Below are 21,555 nucleotides of genomic sequence, written 5' to 3' on the forward strand. Positions count from 1 at the left end.
GGCTCCAATGGTATAAGATGTTTTGCAGAGAATTGTGACAACAACGAAATAATCTACCAAACACACATTCCTTTACTTTATGTGCTAAGTTTGCTCCCCTGGGAAGAGCAAAACAGACTTGTGCTGTTAGACGCTCTGTTGTCTCTGTAGGTTACAACAGATAGTTGCACTGACCAGGCAGGATTCTCCTCTACTGTAGACAAACCTGTTGGTCAAGCTTAGTTCTGGCTCAGACTGTTCTGATGTTAGTAATTTAGATAGTGCCCCTGGTGCTGTAGAAGGGTTCACAGTGACAAACACTTGCAGTTGAAATTAGTATCTCTGCTTTTCTGCAGTTGTCAGGTGATGTAAACAAACATATCTTTTAGGAAGAAGGGAGAGTAAAGTGCTGGTGCTGTAGCGCCATGAAGTCTTTACTGGTAGCTGCACCCTCAAAGTGTCCGTGTGTTCATGTGACTGAAGGCTAAAGAAGAACCCTTACTTTGAAATGACAGAATAATGGTCTGAGAATTATGATGTCCTTATTTGTTTAATTTTAGATCAAGTGTTTGGGAAAAAAAATTTCTTAAATTTCCTTCCTGTCTTTAGAAAATTTAAATTTATAGATTTGTAAAGTTTTGCCAGTAAGGTTTTAGTAATGCTGTTGTTGTCAGTGAACTGTAGCTTGACAGGAAGCTTGGCATGTTTGGGCCAGACTACTTGTGTGGTATTACTGCCACACGATAATACTGTGGTGTTATTGATGACAAGTACTACATAATGAACCACTTTTTAAAGTGAACTGTTTCTAGAATTTTGTTGATCCTGATGTAACAAAAAATGCCAAACCATGTCACCTAAACAAAGGAACTACTAGTCGTTTCTTTAGACCTCTTTTAGTCACATTTTCCTGGTTGACTGTACCGGCCTATCCTTACAAACCTTGCATGTGTCTTTCATAACCTGCTCAGTTTCTTTTGTCTGTTTGACTTAACTGACTTTGTAGAAATCTCAATGTTTGAACAGGTGTGAGCTCACGTGTCCTTTCTAACTGTGCTCTCTGAGTTTTCTTCTAGATTATGTTAAAGGGTGTGACAAACCCCAGAGAAGAATGATCAACCTGTCTACACTGGTGTATGCTGTTGTGTTGATTATGTTACCGCCTATTTGCATTTGATTGTTGGGATGGGGCAGGGCTCCATGTAAGGATGAGCAGCTGGTTGACTGGCCACTGCACACACTCATGTGACGCTGCTATTTCTAGCCAAATCATTCCTTCTCTCTCCTGCCTTTAGCAACAAGAGCTAGTGGTGGATACGTGACACCTCAGAAAGCAGTGAGGCTGGGAGGTGGGGGCAGTTTGTCAGATGGTCCGGTGATTTCTGTGCAGAGGCCACCTTGCATGGTAGGGACCTGCGAGGTAGAACAATGGTATGTTAATGATTCAGTTAAAGATAAGCAGGGACAAAAGGTGTGTGCTGTGAGCAGCAGAGCAGACTCTCGGGTCGGTGCCACCAATCTGTCAATTGTCCTGTCATGTTTGCACATTTTTTGGTTGACTCAAAATAAACACATCTGTCATGCCAGCTGACAGGATGTCAAGGCATCAGGGGATGGTGATGCTGTTGAGTCATTTTGACACTAAAATGGGTTAGATTAGCTAGTGCAACGTTTATTTTGCCTCCAAATAAAACATTCAGAAATAAAACTCATGTGCTACTTCAAATGCATGCTCGAATGTAACCAAAGATCTGGCATGGTTGCAATTCTAAACTTACCAGAATAAAAAGCAGCCTTTTTTTCTCTTTTCTCTCTGCCTAATATGATTGATAGGTTGGAAGCATCCTGTCCCCATTTTCTCACCTTCTCATAGTCTTTGGTTTCTGCCTAGGTATGCTATTTACGAGGAGTCTCAGTGTCTGAGTCCTTCCCAAAGAATTTCAAACTTACTTAACTGCGTAAATCAGGAATAAATGTTAATAGTTATAGTGGCATCTTACACTTTGGTACTAAGCAAAGTGGCACATGAATGTTTGTATCTTTATTTAACAGAATGATTCATCCAGTTGTAAGGAAGTTAAAGCAGTTACTGTTAGCTTCATGTTGTTAACTGAGCTGGCATTGATTCCTCCTATGTGCCATTTAATTGCACAGTGCAGAGGAAATACCTTGGTGAATATATGGATGATAACTACACCTTATTATGTCATTATGCTCTATAAAGCTTTAAGCACTCTACAAGGTATTGTGAGTAACTGTTTTCCTTCAAACAGAAGAATTCATCACTGTATTCATATCAAGTGGAGGATATGATTAAGGGTTTAATGCATGTTTCTGATTTAATAATGTGAAATTGTATAATTGTTCCTCTGAAGATCTACGATAATCCAAACATAGAAATGAAAACCATTCTGGAACAGAGCCTGGAAAATGCACTGGCACCAAAAATACCTCTGTACTACAGGAAACCCAAGGGAAAACACTAAAAGTGGAGTGTGCACGAAATAAAGCAGTCCTGTCCTTGAGCAAAGATGCTTTTATAGGGTAATGTCAGGCCAGTAAACCATGGGAGACGAGGATTAAATATCGTAGGAAATCTACAGGGTTCCCTTTACTGAGCGGGCGCTGACATCTTCATAATGTTTCACACATTCCAACCCCTCTATAGCTCCACGGTAAGTGACCCCCCACTGCCTGGGTAAACCTGAGAAAGCTTACCCAGCCTCAAGTCTGAACTGTGGTCGACAAACCTGTCAACATGATCTTTACGCATAAACACTTCTGTTAGTTTGTGACTAGCAAAATATACGACAGGGAACATTTTTCATGTTTCCTTCAATTGAACTGAACAGTTTTCATCTCAAGCTATTAACTTACATAATCATAATGTCTTCAAAAGGTGTGGGTAAACATTTCACAGTAGAAGTGTAATAAAATTACAGATAGCTTTATGCCTTAAGGCTGTTTGTGAAGGACCAAGAGAGTGGGTTTGCCTTCTTGCACATTCTGCAGACAGGTAGTGATATTCTGATAGATATGACACAAAGAAAGATGTTGAATCTACATTTGAAAATAAAAAGAAATCAAATATTTGTTTTAGGCGTAATTCCTCCTAAACTGAACTGAAACATCCAGCATTTAGAGCGTCAATGTAGTCCATCCCCCAGTTTGTGATTCTAGCGTTTACATCAATGGCCTGCCTACCTCAGGAAACTACTCACCCCTCAAACTTTAAAAATAAACCTCAGCCTGTGGCTCCACATCAGTGGACTGCCCTTTCCAGCCACCTTAGTGCACCTAATTGGCTGTTTCTACCAAGCAGTCTGGTTCAGTTAAGTAGGGCACGGTACGCATTTCTTTGCGTTTCCAAAGAGCAAAAGTTGGAAAGGGTCCCAAAACACTTACCCGTACCGTTCCACTTTTTGGCACCCTTCCATAGTGGTACCAATCTCACCTATCCGTCCCAAAAAGGTGGAGCTACACACACAACAAAACGGAGCTGCACTGACGTCACGTCAGCGAACGACACAACTGCTCGGCTATGGGCTGCAAAACATGGAAGTCTACTCTGAGGAACAGGTAAAACAGGAGATAATCAGATTAGCATCTGCTTAAATCAGGGATATTTGGACTAGACAGAGATCCATACTGTTTTCTAGTTGGTGGATATTAATATCTGGCCACAAGTCAAGTTTCCTGACGTTTATCTGGACCTGATTTTAAGTACACAAAGCAGAGCCTAAAGGCTCACATCAGCCTGGTGTAGCCGCGATGGATGTGAAACTAAAGTAATGTTGAAGATTTTTAAATATGAAGCTTTAGATCAGTTGATTCTCTATATTGTAACTAGTTATTAATCTACTTCTTACTTCAGGTAACTTGTGAAAAGATCGCTCTGTGGTTGTTGAATGTTCTTGTAAAACTTTGGGCTGCAGCCTTTTTTTTAAATGAGATCGGTGCACCCAGGATTTCTGACTTTATCTAGTTTGATTTTAACACCAGTTAAGCTTTTAGTTTATTTTTAATGCGACAAATTCTTATCATGGTACAACTCCAAACTTTTATATTATGTTGTATAAACTTCTATAGACTAGATATATTCACGTGTTAATGTACCGCGACGACTCTGTACACAGACAGAGACCGTGGAAGTATGTGCACATATAGGTGCAGTGTGCTTTCATACGCTGATCCTACAGTATTAAGTTGAGGGAGCAATGCACACAAGGCCCTGTGTGTATACTTAAAACTTATTTCTCCTCTAGTTTGTGTGTGTGTGTGTGTGTCTTTAGCTTATGCACACACAGCGCAGCGTTCACCTGCGCTGTGCCACAATTGTATCTGTGATGCATCTTCCACGGATCTTTGTTTCCTCTTTGGCATTTTTGGCAGCGACTCAAGGAGTAGTGTTGCTGATGCAGCGCAAACACATCTTTGTAATACCACAATTTCAGTTAAAAAATGACAACTTCTTAGTGCAGTGCTCGTCAGACAAGTTTTCATGTTGTCAGAGCTTTGAGAGCTGGAGGCTGCACAAATTTGCTGGAAGCGGCCGGTTTATTTGATATGCAGGAATACCCTGTTAATAGCTTGAATGCCCTAAGCTGTGGCTCAATCCCACATACATCCCTTGCCCCTTCCACTTAGCCCTTCCACTATGTTTGGTGCACTCATAGATGCACCGACTCTTGTAGGAATGGAGGGGTAGGGTGAAGTTGCTAGGGGTACATGGCCCTTTAAACTGAGATTTTCTGGAGGCACACTCCATACCAAATATTATGGGAAATCTCTTCCAAATCATCAGCAAAATGTCTGCTTAAGTCATGTTCAAACATTAAGTAGTTTCTAAGTAAATAGGATTTAAAATTTAAGATGACAACCTAATATCTTAATTTAATGCATTTTATTAAGGTCCATAGGATTTATAACAAACATTTTGAGAAATGGCTTGTAGTATTTATTTATTTATTTATTTGAATCCCCATTTGCCTCTACCTAAGTAGCAACTACTCTTCCTGGGGTCCACAAAGAAAGACACTAAACATTCATGTAGATTACAATGATAATAGTCCAAACAGGAAAAATATACAAAATGTTAAAATGATAATAAAAACAAGAATAATGATGACAATACAATTGCAATTACAATAGACACCAATATGGCCAAGATGAATCTACTATCAATCAAAAAGGTAATCTCACATTGGCATGTATTGAATGTTGTCACAATGTCATCTAAGTGTTCTGTTTCTTCTTACAACAGTAAAAACAGTAACTTCACAATGACACAGTGTCACACAATGATAACCCAAAAGATTCTAAAATTGTAATCAACCATTTGGAATCCGATTAAGCCTATTTCAGTGGCGTCTGGGTCTCAAGATACTGGTTTAACCTCTTTTTAAACACATTTACTAGTTAACATTGTGATGTCAGATGGAAGACTATTCCATATTTTCATACCTCTAAACATGACAGTACACTGTCATGAGTTGGTAATTGTGAGTGGAAGTGTGAAATATCCATTGGATGCATGCCTTGTGTTGAAATCATGACAATTTCAGCCAAACAGCAATTGATTAAACAAAAAATTTGGCATTTTATACAATAAAATATTCATGAAAAAGGAAAGCAGAGAAACAATAATCCTCTCATTCATCAATGGCCAACCTAATGTCATGTGCATTTTTTGGATGTTAGCTCTTCTATCACAGTTATGTGCTAGCCTTGCAGCTATATTCTGGACTAGTTGTACTTTTTCTAAGTCTGTGTTTGATGCGCTCTACCACACAGCTGGACCGTAGTCCAAATGAGTGAGTACTAATGTTTGTATAACTCTGGAGATGCAGTACTGAGGTAGAAATTTAGTACATCTTTTTATAACTGCCAGACTTCTCCCCATGACTTCAACAGTTTTCTCAGTCTGCTTTGACCACTTCAGTCTGCTGTCTGATATCACACCAAGGAGTTTGACTTCTTCAACTTGTTCAGTGGACACATCTTTAATGGATAGGTTCAACTGTGGTTTGTCTTTTAATTAAAAATTTGATCCAAACATAATACTCTTTGTTTCGGACAAACTGACAACAAGCTTATTACGCCATAACCAATTAACAACCACTTGTAGTTCTTTGTTTAAAGCACTCGACAAATCCTTAACTGATTTTGCTGGTAGATAAAGGGGTTGTATCATCTGTGTACATAACCACTCTAGCTTCATTTAAAACAAGAGGAAGGTCATTGGTGAATATAGAGAAAAGTAGTGGCCCCAGGCAGCTCCCCTGTGGTACACCACACTGCAACTGTTTCATATTTGAAAAGCTACCATTATAAAATACATACTGCTTTCTATTACACAAATAACTTTTAAACCAGTTTACTGTCTTTGGTGTAAATTTGTAACATTTCAATTTGTGTAATAACAATTCATGATCCAGAACATCACATGCAGAAATCAAGCAACACTGCTCCAACTAGGTAATTATTGTCAATATACTGAAGGCAGTCATCTGTCATCTGCGTTAGAGTGGTTCCAGTAGAAAGGCCTTCTTGATAAGCTTGTTGGTAGTCTGTAGTTAACTTAATTTGCTTTAAAAAAGGCTGTATTTGTTCACAAACTGTCTTTTCAAGCAGTTTACTGAGAATTGGCAGCAGACTTACTGGTCTGCAGTTTTTACCCCTAAATTTTTCAGCTAAGTTTTTTGGAAAGGGATAACTTATGCCTCTTTCCATGCAGAGGGAAAAACACAATTAGTGATACTGGTGTTAAGATGTGGCAAACTGGTCCAGCCAGACACCCAGCTACCAGTTTTAAAAGTTTTCCATCTAGACTGTCCCTGCCTCCTGGTTTGTCAGTTTATGGTTAGTACAAGTTGTTCAACTTGTTTTACATTGACTAAATTTAATTCAAATTTGAGGAAGTTGTTACGTTTGATGAATTGTGCTATTCTTAACTCATGAGGGACATAAACTTACATTTCTTCTATTAGTTTTCTACTTTATTCACAAAAAAATTATTTAAATAATTTGCAATTTCATGTGGTTTGGTGAGGAATGAGTCGCCTGTGTCCACAGAAGAGGGGACCTGACTCGGATTTGGTAAATATTTGTGCCTTTATTGTTGTTGCATCTGTTTTATGTAAATGCTGTTAAAGACTATTGATAATATATCAGTAACTTGAACTTGGTTCCCATTTTGTAGGGAGATTCCACTACTACCACCTGTAACTGTTTTTAAGGGCCAAGGGGGCATTTGAAAACAAGGGGTAGTGGCAAAAGTTCAGTATGGGACTGAGCCTCTGACCAAGTCAGCTTGAGGTTTTTGTAGTTGTCAAGACAATGTGAACTGTGCTGTTGTACATTGATGTTATTGTTAAGTTGCCAGTTATGCAGATAAATAAGAATAAGGATTCTGGTAAAGGCAGACACACTAGATTATGTTAAAAATGCAACAGAGATGTTTTAAAAAATATTTTAAAAAAGAATGACATTTTTCTATGGTGTATCATTACTATAAATGATGATGCATTAGTAAAACTCATCTTCCTCTGGTCTCTCTGTATGACAAACAAGCTGCTCTACTTTCGCAACCTGTAAACACTGTTGCAGTGACTGGATATGCAGCATTGTTCTGCTGCGGTTCAGCTTGTGTTCAAATTTCAGTTCTTGTAATATGTCTGGTTTTCCTGTTTGGCATCCTTTTTGTCCTGATATGCATTTCCTTATGGACATGTTGTAGCATGTTTTTTTTTAATGTTTTTTTTTTTCATAAAGAACGTCTCTCTGAACTTACTGATCTTATCTGATTGTATTTGGCATAAACTCATTTTCTTAAATGCTTTGGACACTCGCATGTTATAAAAATAGCCAGTAATAGTTGTTTGTTTGCTGATATATTGATGTGAAAAATTACAGTATTGTAGATTTTTTTTTATCCTTTGTCATTGAAGACATTTGTTTACTTCTGTAACTCTTTGCTTATTCTGTTTCTCCTTTATCTGGCTCCTTAAGCTCTTCTGTTCAGCGCTAGAGAGGTAAATTGAAAGTTAAATTGGAGAGTTTATCTCTCTGCAGACATAAAATGATCTCTTCACACTCAGCTCTGCTGTAATAAAACTTTGTCTTGTAGGGCAGAAAGAGCTTTGGTAGAATCATATTAAGGGAAAATGAAATAATTCATTTTAAAATAGTGGGTTATTTCAGTGGAAGCAGTCATAAAAGCCTGGTACTTTTTAAGGAAAGCAACTGCAGCCTGCTGCACATTGGAGGTACAGGAAGACAAACTAAAAGAGACGGCGGTATCCTCGTGCTGTGACAACAGAAGTGCATTCAGCATTTTGACATGAAGCTGCATCTACAGCAATGGAAATACATGTGCCTAGTGGCACGTGTGGAGATGCAGGAGATTTGAGATTAATTGTGCCCCCTCCTGGTGGAATGAACAATGTCCTGATCTAAGGCAATGAGTTTTAAAGTCTTTGGGATATGATTTGTCCCTACAAGATTAGAGGTGACCCAGTCAAAGCCACCCTCCCCTTCATCTACCCTTTATCACCGGAACACCAGCAGACCACTTGTCACTATGAGTTTTCTTCAGCAGCAAGCATGCTGTGACAGCATTGAAAGACAAAGAAAGTAGCACATGCCGCACAGCCTCTAACAACGCTGTCCCTGAAACACCTCTCCCTGGAGCAACTAGTAAGACATATTCCAAAACAGACTGAAATCATTTTGATTTTTAGGAATGGAAAGCCTTGTGTTGACTACAGAGCCTAGAGTGATATGCAGATGTCTCTAAAGAGAGGCTAATTTTTAAGAAGCACAAAAAATGAAATAAGCTGCATGTAGGGGAAACTTGATCTGCAAACTCTCCACACAATGCAAAGAATAAAGGCCCTCCTTCTTTAGAGAGTACAATCTGTGGGTGTGCACCATGTGCTCAAAGTGTGTAACACAAACAGCAGACATGTGATAGATAACGCTGGTCACACAGCATGTCTATATAATTTTAAGATGAACTGATTCATGCTACAGAGGTAGTCATATCAGCCATAGCAGCATGAAGCTAACAGCAACATTTTTACTCCTTGGTCCTGGATTCAAGATGATTTTTTTGTTTACTGCTGCCTGTCTACCTTTGAGTTCCTCTATATCAATATTTAGTTCTCAAACTCAGAAATCTTTCATTTTTATGAGCTATTTATAGTACTATAGGAATGCAAGTTCCGCGCTTCATGACGTCTGCTGTCAGTGATTTGTGTTTTTATTCTGTGGTGACCTCGGTCACGTGATTAAGTCACATGGTGCTTTTTTGTACTTAAACATGTTTTTTTTATCTACTCATTATGTCCTGATAAAGACTCGTTGGAGTCGAAACGTGTAGATATCCCTGTTTAATAAAGGATTTTTATTACATCAGAGTGCCTCGGATGTTCAGTTCTGACTGCCATCTATATTATGGACTTTTATTGATAAGTTAACAGGCAAGTCATTGCCTTCTTTTGCAAACAATCTTTCAGCTGGAATTGATCAAGTTGTTGCACCAAATGGTTATTCAGGAACGTAACAAATCAGGTTGATGGTTAAACATAGTTTCTCATAGTTTCTAAATTTCCTCTTGTTGCTTTTCAAACATTGTAAGAAGAGATATCTTCCTACATTCAGGTGCTCTCCAGCAGTAAAAACACGCTGTGCTGATCCCTACAGTTAACTCTCTGTTGTGCTGATTTCAAATCCAGCCAGCTTCACTAGTTTTTCAGAGTGTTTTAGCTGTTTCACCGTCTTTACAACCTTAAAGCTAATTACATTGTGGATTAACTGGCCACCTCTGTGTATGAAGAAATCAGAAGTGACAGTAGAAATGATAGGAAGTACTTAATCTTTAGAGGAAACGGATATTAAAATAAGTTGAAGAAGTGGTGCTTGTGCATAACAACTCATGCTCAGTACAACAGTGTACTCTTTTTTTTTTCAACCAAATCAACAAAATTAAACAACAAAATTACCTCCTCAAAATACTGAGAGGCTAGTGGCGACTTGATTATTATGAATGGAAACATGGTTGATAATTTTCCCAGGAATTTACACTTTTAGAAATTTCAGACATAGGTTGTGTCTAAAACCACACACTCGTCACTCTTCCCTTTATAGTGAGCTGGTCATGATCAGTTTCTTCTATATTCCTAGCTCTCATGATACTTTGCTTGAATTCTGGGTTTGACTTTCAATGCATTCTGTCAAACCAGCATGAACATGTGATTCAGAGATTAAAATGTATGAACGTCATCTTTTACTCTGTCTGCCAAATCACTGAAAATACCACCCATAATTATATCTACAGTAGTGTACCCTGGAATGAGGTGCACTCATCAGGACAATTAAAAAAAAAGATTAACATCTCTGAAAGCCGCTCTTACAGACAGTTCACCAGAGACATAGTATATCTTACAGAGGAAGTGCTGTAATTTGCCAGTACAACATTTTTTCAGTTTGGATTATTTTTTAATTTACCTTTATTCATAACAAAAAAATGTCTGGCAGTTACATTCATGAAATAACCACATTGCAAATATTACAGACTAAGCAATATTTCATTAATAAAATAGAAAACCAATTATAGAGCCATCTAAGAAGTAGTAACACAACTGGTGGCTCACTTTAGCTTTGTTAGCTTTAGCTACAGCTAACACACAGTGCTTAACAAATTTATTAGACCACCCTAACCCTGACCAAAGTAAGGTTTATGCCACAGCTGCCCTAAATTAACAGCATTGGTAATTACCAAAATCCTTTTTTATGTTTCTGCAGTGGTTAATACACCAATATGTAGAAGCTCTTTAACCCAAATGATATTCTTAATGCTAAAATATAATCATTATTGTTATCCATGAATTTTCATAATAACTGATTTACAAAAAAAATGAAAAAATAGTAAAGCACATTATTATTTCTTTATTAATACGTCAAATTATAGTTATTTACTTGCATTCCTGAACAGAAAAATGAGTTTTAGTGGTTAGATGTTATACTTCATTAATTTCTGACTTCTCAGAGAAGCCCAGTGAGCCTGCTCAAATTGGGTGAATTCAGTTTGAAATCCCTCATTCCTGTTCAAAATGGTAAAATGTGGAGAGCTCACTGAAAATGAAAGAGTCCGCATTAAAGCACTTCATAATGCTGGATGGTCTTTGAGACAAATATGACAGATGGTCTAATAAATTTGTTAAGCACTGTATCTATGCTAGCTATGTAATTATCATTACTACATAAGCCAGGGTAGTAACGTCAGCTTTAGCAAACATAGCTAAAGCTAATATAGATAACGGATCTAGCTTACATAGCTACTTGGGAGCTTAGATTTGGCTATGTTAGCAATGTTAGCTTAGCAACCTGAGCTTTAGCTCTGTCACTACATAGCTAACACAGCTAACAGAGCTGCATAATCGATGCTTGTTGCGTTAGAATGTTTTCATGGAGGACGAGCTTTTTTCCCACAAGAAGACTGTTTACTTGGCTTTATTAGACATTTGACAATCAGGTTTTGCAGATCAGATTTTGACTTAAGGTAAGATAACATTTACCCTAAATGGAAGTTTAATCCAGTTTTAATGCATGAATTTTAGTGTGTATTACAATTCTGAGATATACGGTGTCTCAGATGAATGTTGAGAGTGGCCGTCAGAAGAGATGTATGGTCCGTAGCCAGACTGTCTTGGGACTACTCCAGCGATGACATCTCACAGTTAAAACATGGTAACGATGGCCCTTTTGATATCCATGACAACGGCAAAAATAATGTTAAAATTTCACTAAAAAAATAATACTATACTTAACATATGGCCACAAAAAATGAACTGATAAAGAGTTTATATCAAAATAATTATACATATTTTTTGCAGTATCATTTGCTTGTACATACAGACAATGGTCTCATATCTGTAATCATTATTACCTCAAAACGTGAACTGCTCTATGTTTTTCTGCTCTATATTCAGGTTTGCTGTGCTCCTCTTATTTGTCTGTCATGTATGAAAGCAGTCACTTTCTGCTTGTTGAAGCATCAAACCGTGGTGCATGAGGGTAAGTGAGTGCACCATGTAACGTATAACAATGCTCATTCAGATTTTGAATACCACTACAACATAGCGTTTTGACTATATGGACTTATATCGTGAATAGAGTGTGATTAAGGACACAGCCATGGTGGATTTGCACAGGATTAAATGCAAATACGTCCTCTGGTAATATTACAAGTTATTGGAGGTCCCCAGGTCCTAGGCTTTCTAATCCCAGAAATGAACTAGCGAAGCATTTTTGTCAGATTTGAGGTTTTTATTCAGTTGGGAAATCCAAAAAGCCTGCTTAATGTCTTCTTAAGGGTGTAACGCTACGCAAAGCATTCAGTGCAAGCTATTTACTCATGCAGTATTCTTAGTTGCTTATGTTAAAGATGCCATTTACAATTATAATTATACATTTTATTAGTGTTTTCTCTGATAAGAGGCTGTCATGTGACACATATTATGAAGACATCTTCTCAGTCTTAATTTGACTCATTAGGCCTATATTTTCAGGATTTCTGTCAGCACTTAGCTTCTTCATACACAGGAATCGATGCTGCTGTTGGAAACAGACACACACTCTTTAGGAATGTTTAAGAATATTTACAGATTACACAGCAATTTTTCATGACGTAATTAAAAGGATATGGTACTGCGGTATTACCAGCCAAAGCCCACACCAAGCCCTGAATTTTGTGTTTGATTTCTGTTAACTTAAATAAAAAAAGTAAGTTAGAAAAGTTAAAAATAAAGTTAAAAATAAACATGTCCCTCGCGAGACCCCCTGATGCGATTAAGGCCTAATGCTGAAGTCGTCATGTGAAATTCTCATTCCTGTTTTGACCGCTCTTAAGTGCTGTTCTTGGAATTTATTGTGCAGCCACAGCTTATGCTAGCAGCACATTTTTGAGTATTACTCTTATTTTCACCTAGAATAACAGTGACAGGGTAATCCGCTGACTCACTGACTTGGGGGGCCTAATCCAGCCGGCCTCGTGCCTTTTCTTCCGTTGTGTGTAAACTGTGTACATTGAAGTTAAATGCGCTCCTAATACTCTGTGTGTATGTAAGCCCGCTATTCCTACAAATTGGTGGCAGAGAGAAGGACCCCAAGTCCTCCCAGTGCAGCAAAGTCTCCCACTACGTGCGCACAGCAGCAGGTCTAATCAAAGCACTCCATAATACTGTTAGCTGGGTCATGTGCTGGAAGCCAGGATTAAGAGCAGGAGGGCACAGGCCACTAGATCCAGCTTAGGAGGGAGCGTTCTCCCTCTTTCTCTCTCTTTGTCCTCTCTCCTTTGATTCCTTTTTATACTCATCATTTACCTCACAGCAATCCAAGGTTACACATGTTAGAAGTTCAGTTGTTGCACAAGATTTTAATAAATCAATCTTCAGTTTTTCACCACCCAGTACTTGAAAAATTCCAGTCTTGGCTTATTAGCTTGTTTATTTCCAACATTCCTGAAATCTGTCTGTAAACAGTTGTTACTGTGACATAGATTTTTGTTGTCGACACCACCGCAGAGCCTTAAAACTTTGTGTGTCTTATTGTGTCCCTCTTTGACCTTTTACCACCTGCTTTCTGTCTACAGGACACTATAAGCAACTTTCCTAGACAGCTCGTTCTCTGAAGAATTTGCAGAACTCAGACTTGATAATCACTTGTCATTAAGTCTATATTGACGCTTTTATTTGATATATTTTAAGTTGGTAAAACATGAATGTATACAACAGAGTAAATACTTTTTAATGGCTTTTATGAGAACATTAAGATGTAACTGGTGTTGCTGGCAGAGAAGAGGGTTTAAAGGACACGGCATTTTGCATTTTATCCCCATTAGTGTGGATTTAGCCATAACCGTTACTGATAATGTGGATGTTGCCTTTTTTACAGCACCTCTCTTGCACTTTTCGTGCTGCATTTTCACCACTGGCTAATACCGGCACCCACTTTGCCCCAGTAACACATTTTAATACCTCATAGCATGCCAACAGTAGATTACCAGTCTCAACAGTTGAGAAAGAGGTGGGGAGGTTAGAGGTTCTGGCCATGTTTTGCGAGCACAGAGCCAGACCAACATTTCTCCCTTTCCACATCCAAGATGAGGAAAGATCCGGAGGGCTAAGCAGAGGAGGATCAAGGGGATAAGGATAGGACTAAAGGGGACACACTTTTCTGTTGGATACCCACACTGCTCTGTTGAAAGAACTGGAACTGTCCGGCTAAAGCTGAGTGTGGGAGGGGAGGGTGGTGAGAGAGGAGAGGAAAACAGAGAAAGGGTCAAGAGTAAGATGACTCCCACACTCAGGGGCATCGAGACAGGTGGTAGAGAGAGAAGAAAGTTGGATCGCAACTTCAAAAAAGGCCCCATTGTCGGTAAGTAACAAACCTAATTGTGCCAGTAGTTGAGGATGTGAATGCCAGCCAACACAACTTCCCCCCTTACTGTTAGTAATAAAGTAGCTGGCTTTATTTTCATCGAGGCACATTTTGATTGGTCAATTAGGATCCCTGTTGTGAGCAGAGTTTATTCTCAGAGATGACTAATAGTTTCTGCCTGACTAAAAGCTTAATTTGGTATTTCATCCACTGTGTTGCTGCTATTTTAGCCTGCATGTTTTTTATACATGTTTGTGATTGTATATATATGCTCAGCTGGTTGTTTCCATTTAATTATTACTAATGTATTACAGGAAAGGGTACTGGCAACCTAATGGTTATGTCCATGAGTCCCATGTGTCAGCCTTGAAGCAGGGGGCTCGGTGTCAAATCTGGCCTGTGGCTTCTTTTCTGAAAGTCATTCCCTCTCTCTCTCTCTCTCTCTCTCTCTCTCTCTCTCTCAGTCATCCCTGACACTAACCAGTGTCATCTAAATAAAAGCAAAAAGCAAAACAGCCTAAAAATCAATCATACATGTATATATATTAATAGTAGTAATTACTTGCTGTGATTTGGTGTGTCTTAAACTGTCTCTATCTGTTTACTCTGTATGCCTGTAATTTAGATTCCTATTTAATCTCTTCATAAATCACCATAAACAAAAACAGTGTCAGGACAGTGTGCCTGTCTCACTGACTCAAAAGAGAGGAGTCGCTTTAGTCACTTTGCCATTTCAGGGCGGGGGAGTCAAACCTGGGCGCAGTCTCCTCTGAAACCAGAGAGAGCTGACCTTAAAAAAAGTATTTAAACTGTAGGCCTACTAAACAAGGAGAGCTGGAGGGGGTTTGATTGTTTGCTGTTGTAACACTGGCTGCTTTAGTGTTGCTAAAGGCTCAGTTACTTATCTGATATATGGAGAGGTTGATTGACACAACTCTGAGTTAGTCTTCCTTTTAAACTAATGAAGATTACAAACCTATTTAATATGAGAGTTGGTTTGAATAAGATGGGTTGGTTGGTAATGGTGTTGTGTGCCATGACAGCTGTTTGATAGTCAAGGAGAAGTTTTAGAATTGAATCCCCAAAGTGGTGTGTACTACTGTGTAGGGCTGTCACTGTACTACTTATTTAAACTTCAATAGTATCAATATATTAATACCTGTTTTTATCAATGGTTACAAACATAGAAGACCATATAACTTAAAATAACAGCTCTCCCTCTCGTCTGCATGTGGCAGCTTTTGTTTTAAATGTGACTGAATATCTAAAAGCTCTAAAAATTTTGTTACTTTTCAGTACTGTTGATCATTAAAACAATGAAGTGTGTCATTTTAAACACTTGGCACTAGTTAGTAGTTATAAAAACATTGACGCCCTGTCCTTTGTATGTGAAAAGGTTGTGTGATGCTATTTACGGGCGCTGCACAAGATTGGTATCCGGAGTACATGTTTCAAGTGCATATTATTCTTCAAGCGATGACTTTATCTTAGATGAACATACTACAGTCTGTATTTCTGCCTGAGGCAGCATTAGCAGGCATTGCAATAAAACGCCACAACTCTCCAACAAAACCTGTGTATTGTTGATCAGAGATCGGTGTGTGGCTATTCTGGGTCTAGTGCTCCATGTTGCACCCAACCTTGTTTTCCCAACATTTCCTGTCTAAGGAAGTTTCCTCAAAAAGGAACATTAAAATGACGCTGTTGTTTGTGCTTTTAGGTAATGCAGGTGCCATGTACTTTTGAGAAAGAGTATCCTTGAAATGAATTAACAGTGTGTTTCCTCAACTGGTCTAGCCACAGGACCCACTACCATCACATTTAATAGGAAATTGTGACCATATACAAGGTTTTAGTCAAGTCTTGTTATTTTAATTCCTGTACATTGAGAGCAAAGCTAACCAGGGAGAAATTCCTTGTTGCTTAAGCATACTTGGCCAATGAAACTGATTCTGATTCTGAGATTGTCCATTAAATCATTCATGGAACATGTACATTTTGGTTGTAATCAGGGATCTTAACCCCTTTAAGCCTGGTAACTCAGTTAGGGCTGAACGATTTGTGAAAATAAACCAATTGCAATTTTTTCCTGCAATAGTGCGATTGCGATTTAATATGGGATTAATTAGGTTCCTCATTTTATGTGTTGTTCGACAAACATAAGCAAGAAATCTTTCTATATTATAACAAGCTCAATATTAGATAAGTTAAACTAGGGATAAAATATTAACAAATAAAATAAAATATCTTACTGTGGTTTTAGCCCGTAAAGCCAATTTGATATCAATTGCTATAATGAAGGAGATGATCATTTCTCATATTATTCTCATTTTGATGAAGAAAAATAAACACATGAGCAAGAAAAGTAGGATTACTGTTAAAAAAATAAAGATAAAATAGACACTTTAATGTTTGAATAATGTGTAAAGCGTAAAAAAAAGAAAAAAGATTGTATTACACTGGTATTTTGACACTTTTCAGGAATATTTCACTGTCTGCGATTTGAAAATTTGCAGCATGCCAAATTGCAGTTTAATCTAATTTGCGATTAACGGCCCAGACTTAAACTCAATAATAGCCATAAAATTCTTTTTTTTTTCGGAGCTGAGATGTTTATTTAACATTCTACACAAATCCAGAAAAAGAAAAGGTGCAATAGAATGTCACATAAATATTTTTGGTTTCACATCTGATACATCAGGCGTTTTTGGCAACTGATAATCCACTGGAGGGCATTTTTATCATTTATCAGATTGTATTCAGAATGTTTTAGAGTAATTGACTGATCGTATTGATTAGATAGAGGTCTTATAAAAGTATGTACAAAATATGACGCAACAGGCTGTAAGACGTTAAGAAATTAACTCACTTTTATTGAAAAAGCAGGTTTGTTTTCCCAAGATAATGAGATACAACAAGTCAAGATCTTGACAAAACAGTCAAAATGTACTCGTTATCACAGCAAGCAGAGTAAAATCTAAGGATGGGATTCATCTGCATCATATACATTTTAACCACATTTTTCCAGGTACACTGACCCACTTTGTGGTCATGACCCACCAGTTGAGAACCATTGGCTTGTACTCTCAATCAGGGGTTGAATTGTGTTGAATGGAAAGTCTTTGTATTTGGAGTATTTTTTGAGTATTTTTCCATGTATGATTTTAAAGAGAACACCCTGTAAGTTGTCAGTGCTAGATTTATGTTCATAGATACATTTGAGTGCCTTATCACTGTTGCTTGTTGTTAATTCTTATCATGAGTGATGTGAAAGGTGTCACCAAACTCATTCATCAGTCTGTTAGATCATTAACTGTGTGTTAATGTACTGTATGTTCTTCATCTCTTTGAGGTCTTTACACCCAAAATTTCTTTCCTAAATAACACAGGCACTACATGCTCAGTTCATGTGTCAAATCCAGGTCTTATTGATATGAAGTGAGCTTGAGTTTAAGAGGGAGTTTAGTTTGAAAAAAGGTATTGTGCTGTGCGATGCTTCACTGTTGCCTTGGCTGGGACTGAGCTGATGACAGGAGGATAATCACTCATCTCTACCATGGAAAACCAGCTAGATACTGAACTAGAAACTATTGATTCAACTGCAGGCCCACATTATTTATGACAGATTGCCGGTGTGCTTCTAATGGCTGTCAGTAGCAGTCTGAAGGATTACCAGAGTTACTTGCCTCATGACAACCTGACTGAATGCTGCAATGCAGACCCATGTCCATGGAGAGAAAATAGAACAAGCGAGAGGATTTATGGAAATGTGTGTGAGAGCGACATGTTCTTCGCAGTCATGCGCGCAGTTGTTGTCATTCTTAAACGACCCCCCTCCTGTCCATGCAGGCTGACTGATCCCAACATCACACAGAGTGTACAGTATGAGTGTATGTTTGTGTTTTGGTTTAGGAGACAGCGCCTCCCTGCTGTGAAGCCCAGAGTCAGAGGCAGCAGGTGCAGCTGACGCAGACAGGCTTTTTAGCAGGCAGGGACCAGTTGGGGGACGGAACAGGAGAGAGTGAGTGAGAGACGATAGAGAGGAAACCACAGGGACTCAAACAAACACATGATTGGACCACTGAACTGTGCTGGACAAATGAATATATCGCTCTTATTCTTGTGCTGGAACAGCATGTGAAAACGAACGGAGCAGCACCTCAGCAGTGTACGTGAGTAAGGAGTCTTTGAGTGTATGGTTTGAAAAGTGCAAAGATAGTGTAGAGGTTAAGCAAGAAGGCAGGAGTGTATGAGGCAGGCAGTATGTGGTCAACACAAATCTCTTGCAAAATTTTGAAATTTTGAAAACCATTGGACCAATCTTATTGTAAAGACACCAGTGTGATGTACTATAGTAGAAGAAAAACCTTCCAGAAAGCTTTAACTCCCTTGTTTTTCTGCTTTACACCTTTTTCTTGAGTTGCATCCTGTCTTGTTATGCTTCTTGTAGCATGATCAGCGAGTGTCAAGTAACTGCTGACGAGGACGTGGTCAGCAATAAGGCTGCAGTGACTCTAGTCCGTGTGCTTCATTGTGATGACAAGAGCCCCCATCTCTGCCTGCTCAGACCAAGTTACATAGAGGCATACTGTTCAGCATGTTTTTGAAAGGGACAATTGTGGCAGAAAAAGTGATGCGTGGATCATAGCCAAATAATGTTGGGATTGTGTGATGGGCCTCTGTGTTAGAAAAATAAACGGCCAAAAGTGGAGCGGCCTATTTCTTACCAGAATCATAGTTGACTGTGATCCAAAGATTATTTGTTTAATTGTTGCTTTCAGTCCAAACTCAGTGAGTATTACTCATAAACTGTCATATTGATCTACGTAATCCTGCATTGTACTGATGACCAAAGGAATGCTAGCGCTCTGAATGCCCTTGATTCCTCTGCATGCTTTTCTCCGGCTGTAAAACACATCCACGCACAAGCTCTCCTCCTCTCCCTCTCATCTCCCCCTAGTTGGTTATCCTTCTGTGCTGTCATTGGCTGCATCCCCTCCATCTGTCCATCCTCTCTGCACGCAGACAGCCACTCAGCGATACACCCAGGCCTCTCCGACATTCGTCATTGGCTGGCGTGTGATGTGAATGCGGATACTTTCCTTTAAGAGGCAGTCTAGACTTTCTCTCTCCTGCAACACCACCACAACCTGCTGATTTCTCACTGAGCATCTCCAGCTCTTTCTTCCCTCCTCCTTTTCACTCCTCCTCTCCTCCTGCCATCAGCTGTTCTTTTTTCCCCATCAATCACATGCTCACCATCGTGTTATATACCACTTCTTTATCCCTTTTCATTCATCCATCTTTGACATTCATTCATTTCAACCATTTTATTACCTTCCACTGATGTGAGGAGACATGAAGGTGAGTGGAGTTGATTTACAGGCCTGTTTGCCTCTGCTTTTATTGTTGTAACCATATCTCTCTGTCTTTTTAACTTCATAAACCATCTGGTAGCTGTGAGCATCCTGTGTCCTTGGAGAGCCGCAGCTGCGTACGCTTCAGGTGTAACAATTAGCCGACACGTGTAGGATGCTGCCATGAGTCATCATCTGACGCTGCATGTATGTTCTTTCAGCGTGTGCTCTGAGAAGGAAGGTTTAGTGAAAGAGCAGAGAAGTGGAGGGAGGAGGGAGAGAGTTGAATGAGTGCGTGGATAGTGCAGCCGCGTGTCAATGCAGACTGTAGCTCGTGACACAGTGTTTTCGCACCAGCTGTGGCTGTGCTGCAGCGGCATCTCGAGCAGATTAATGAGCATTGTATGGCAACAATCGGCCAGAGAAGTGATCACAGTAAGTGGATTGCACACCAGCAGACAGCATGTACTTCTAGAGGTCAGTGCTCTAACAGGTGAAATCTCTGCTCAGGCTGGGACGGAGCTGCATAGTTTAAATTTATCACAAAATCTTAGTATTCTGTACATGTATGAAGCTTTCTTCCCCCTTTTTAAACCTTGAGTTTGTCCTCTAGACATCAGTTCCAGACAAGGAACTTATTTTCGGTCTTGATGCCATGTTGTAGGGGTTCTTTTAGTGTCATCGTTCTCATTATATGTACTGTTTGCCACCTGACACCCGCAGGGAGAAATTGTATTTGCCAGAAATAATCCTCAAGAGCATGCTGCCACAGAGTTTGTTGCTTTTATATGTTTTTATCAAGGGGATCTGTTTATCTCAGTCCCAGCATTTTATTTTGAGCTCTGTGCTGAATGGTAAACAGGCTGCATTTATACAAGGCTTTTTTTTCTACCGTAGCAGAAAAAGCACTTTAGTGTTGACCTTGCAAACTCACTCTTCACTGCTGCCATGTCAAGCGTTGACCTGCCCTCAGGGAGCAATTTGAGGGTCAGTGTCTTTGACATCAAGACTGTAGGAGCCAGAGATGTCACTACCAACTGATGTGCATCCTGAAAAAAGAAATTTAAACACAAAGAAAATAGCAGATGTCCCCAATTCCCAATTTTAATGAATAATGGTGTGTAGAGAATTGGTTAAAAGCACTTACTTTTTAGTATTACATGCCCCAGCAATTGCAGTTTCCTTGAATGCTAACTATAATATTTCCATATATGTGTATTTTATCTACAGTACCTTAGTTATGTTTGATTGGATGTAATTTAAACAACAAGATAACACTAAGATAAGTCCTAATTGATAGAAAATCCTGTTATGGGAGTCTTAAAATAGCCAGGTTGTAAAATCTACTCTCTAGTATTGCCTCTCAAACCAAAGCAAAGTCATGTTTTCCCTGGTACCCTCAAATATAATGAATGTGAAGAACAGCAGTCATTTGGACAGCTCCCGCATCCTCAGTGGTCACGGGTTCAGCACCTTGGACAGCAGTCATGACACATCGGGTGCACTAAGTTTTAATGACTCACCTGATGTGGAGAAAGGACGACCCTGACAGACCAAAAGTCCCTGAACAATAACCCTATGAGGATTCTTTTGGTCAATGGAGAGATAAAAAGGTTGGACTCCAAAATGGCAACAAAAAGACTGATTATCAAACTATCTATTATGAGAGCATGCATTATGTTTCCTATGATTATGAAATGTGTTTTATTGTTGTTAAAGAAGATGATACCAAAAAGATGGTGTCTAAGATTTAGTAGTACATGAAACTATACTTATA

The 21,555-nt window shown here is 38.9% G+C and overlaps 1 protein-coding gene across 7 annotated transcripts in view; it reads left to right on the forward strand.

The window, feature by feature from the left end:
- The window catches only part of slc20a2 (solute carrier family 20 member 2), a 76,802-nt gene that overhangs the window by 12,934 nt on the left and 42,313 nt on the right, over positions 1 to 21,555 (forward strand). The window contains exon 1 of one of the 7 annotated variants that reach the window (XM_041788347.1): positions 14,309 to 14,418. The exons of 3 other annotated variants lie outside the window; for them this stretch is intronic. The gene's annotated coding sequence lies outside the window, so the exon portion shown is untranslated. Of the gene's footprint in view, positions 1 to 14,308; positions 14,419 to 18,446; positions 18,598 to 21,555 lie in introns of those variants that run through there. 3 more of the 7 variants (XM_041788350.1, XM_041788345.1, XM_041788349.1) reach the window with 3 other exon arrangements.

The sequence above is a fragment of the Cheilinus undulatus genome, linkage group 5 (assembly GCF_018320785.1).
Source record: "Cheilinus undulatus linkage group 5, ASM1832078v1, whole genome shotgun sequence".
NCBI classification, from domain to species: Eukaryota; Metazoa; Chordata; class Actinopteri; order Labriformes; family Labridae; genus Cheilinus; species Cheilinus undulatus.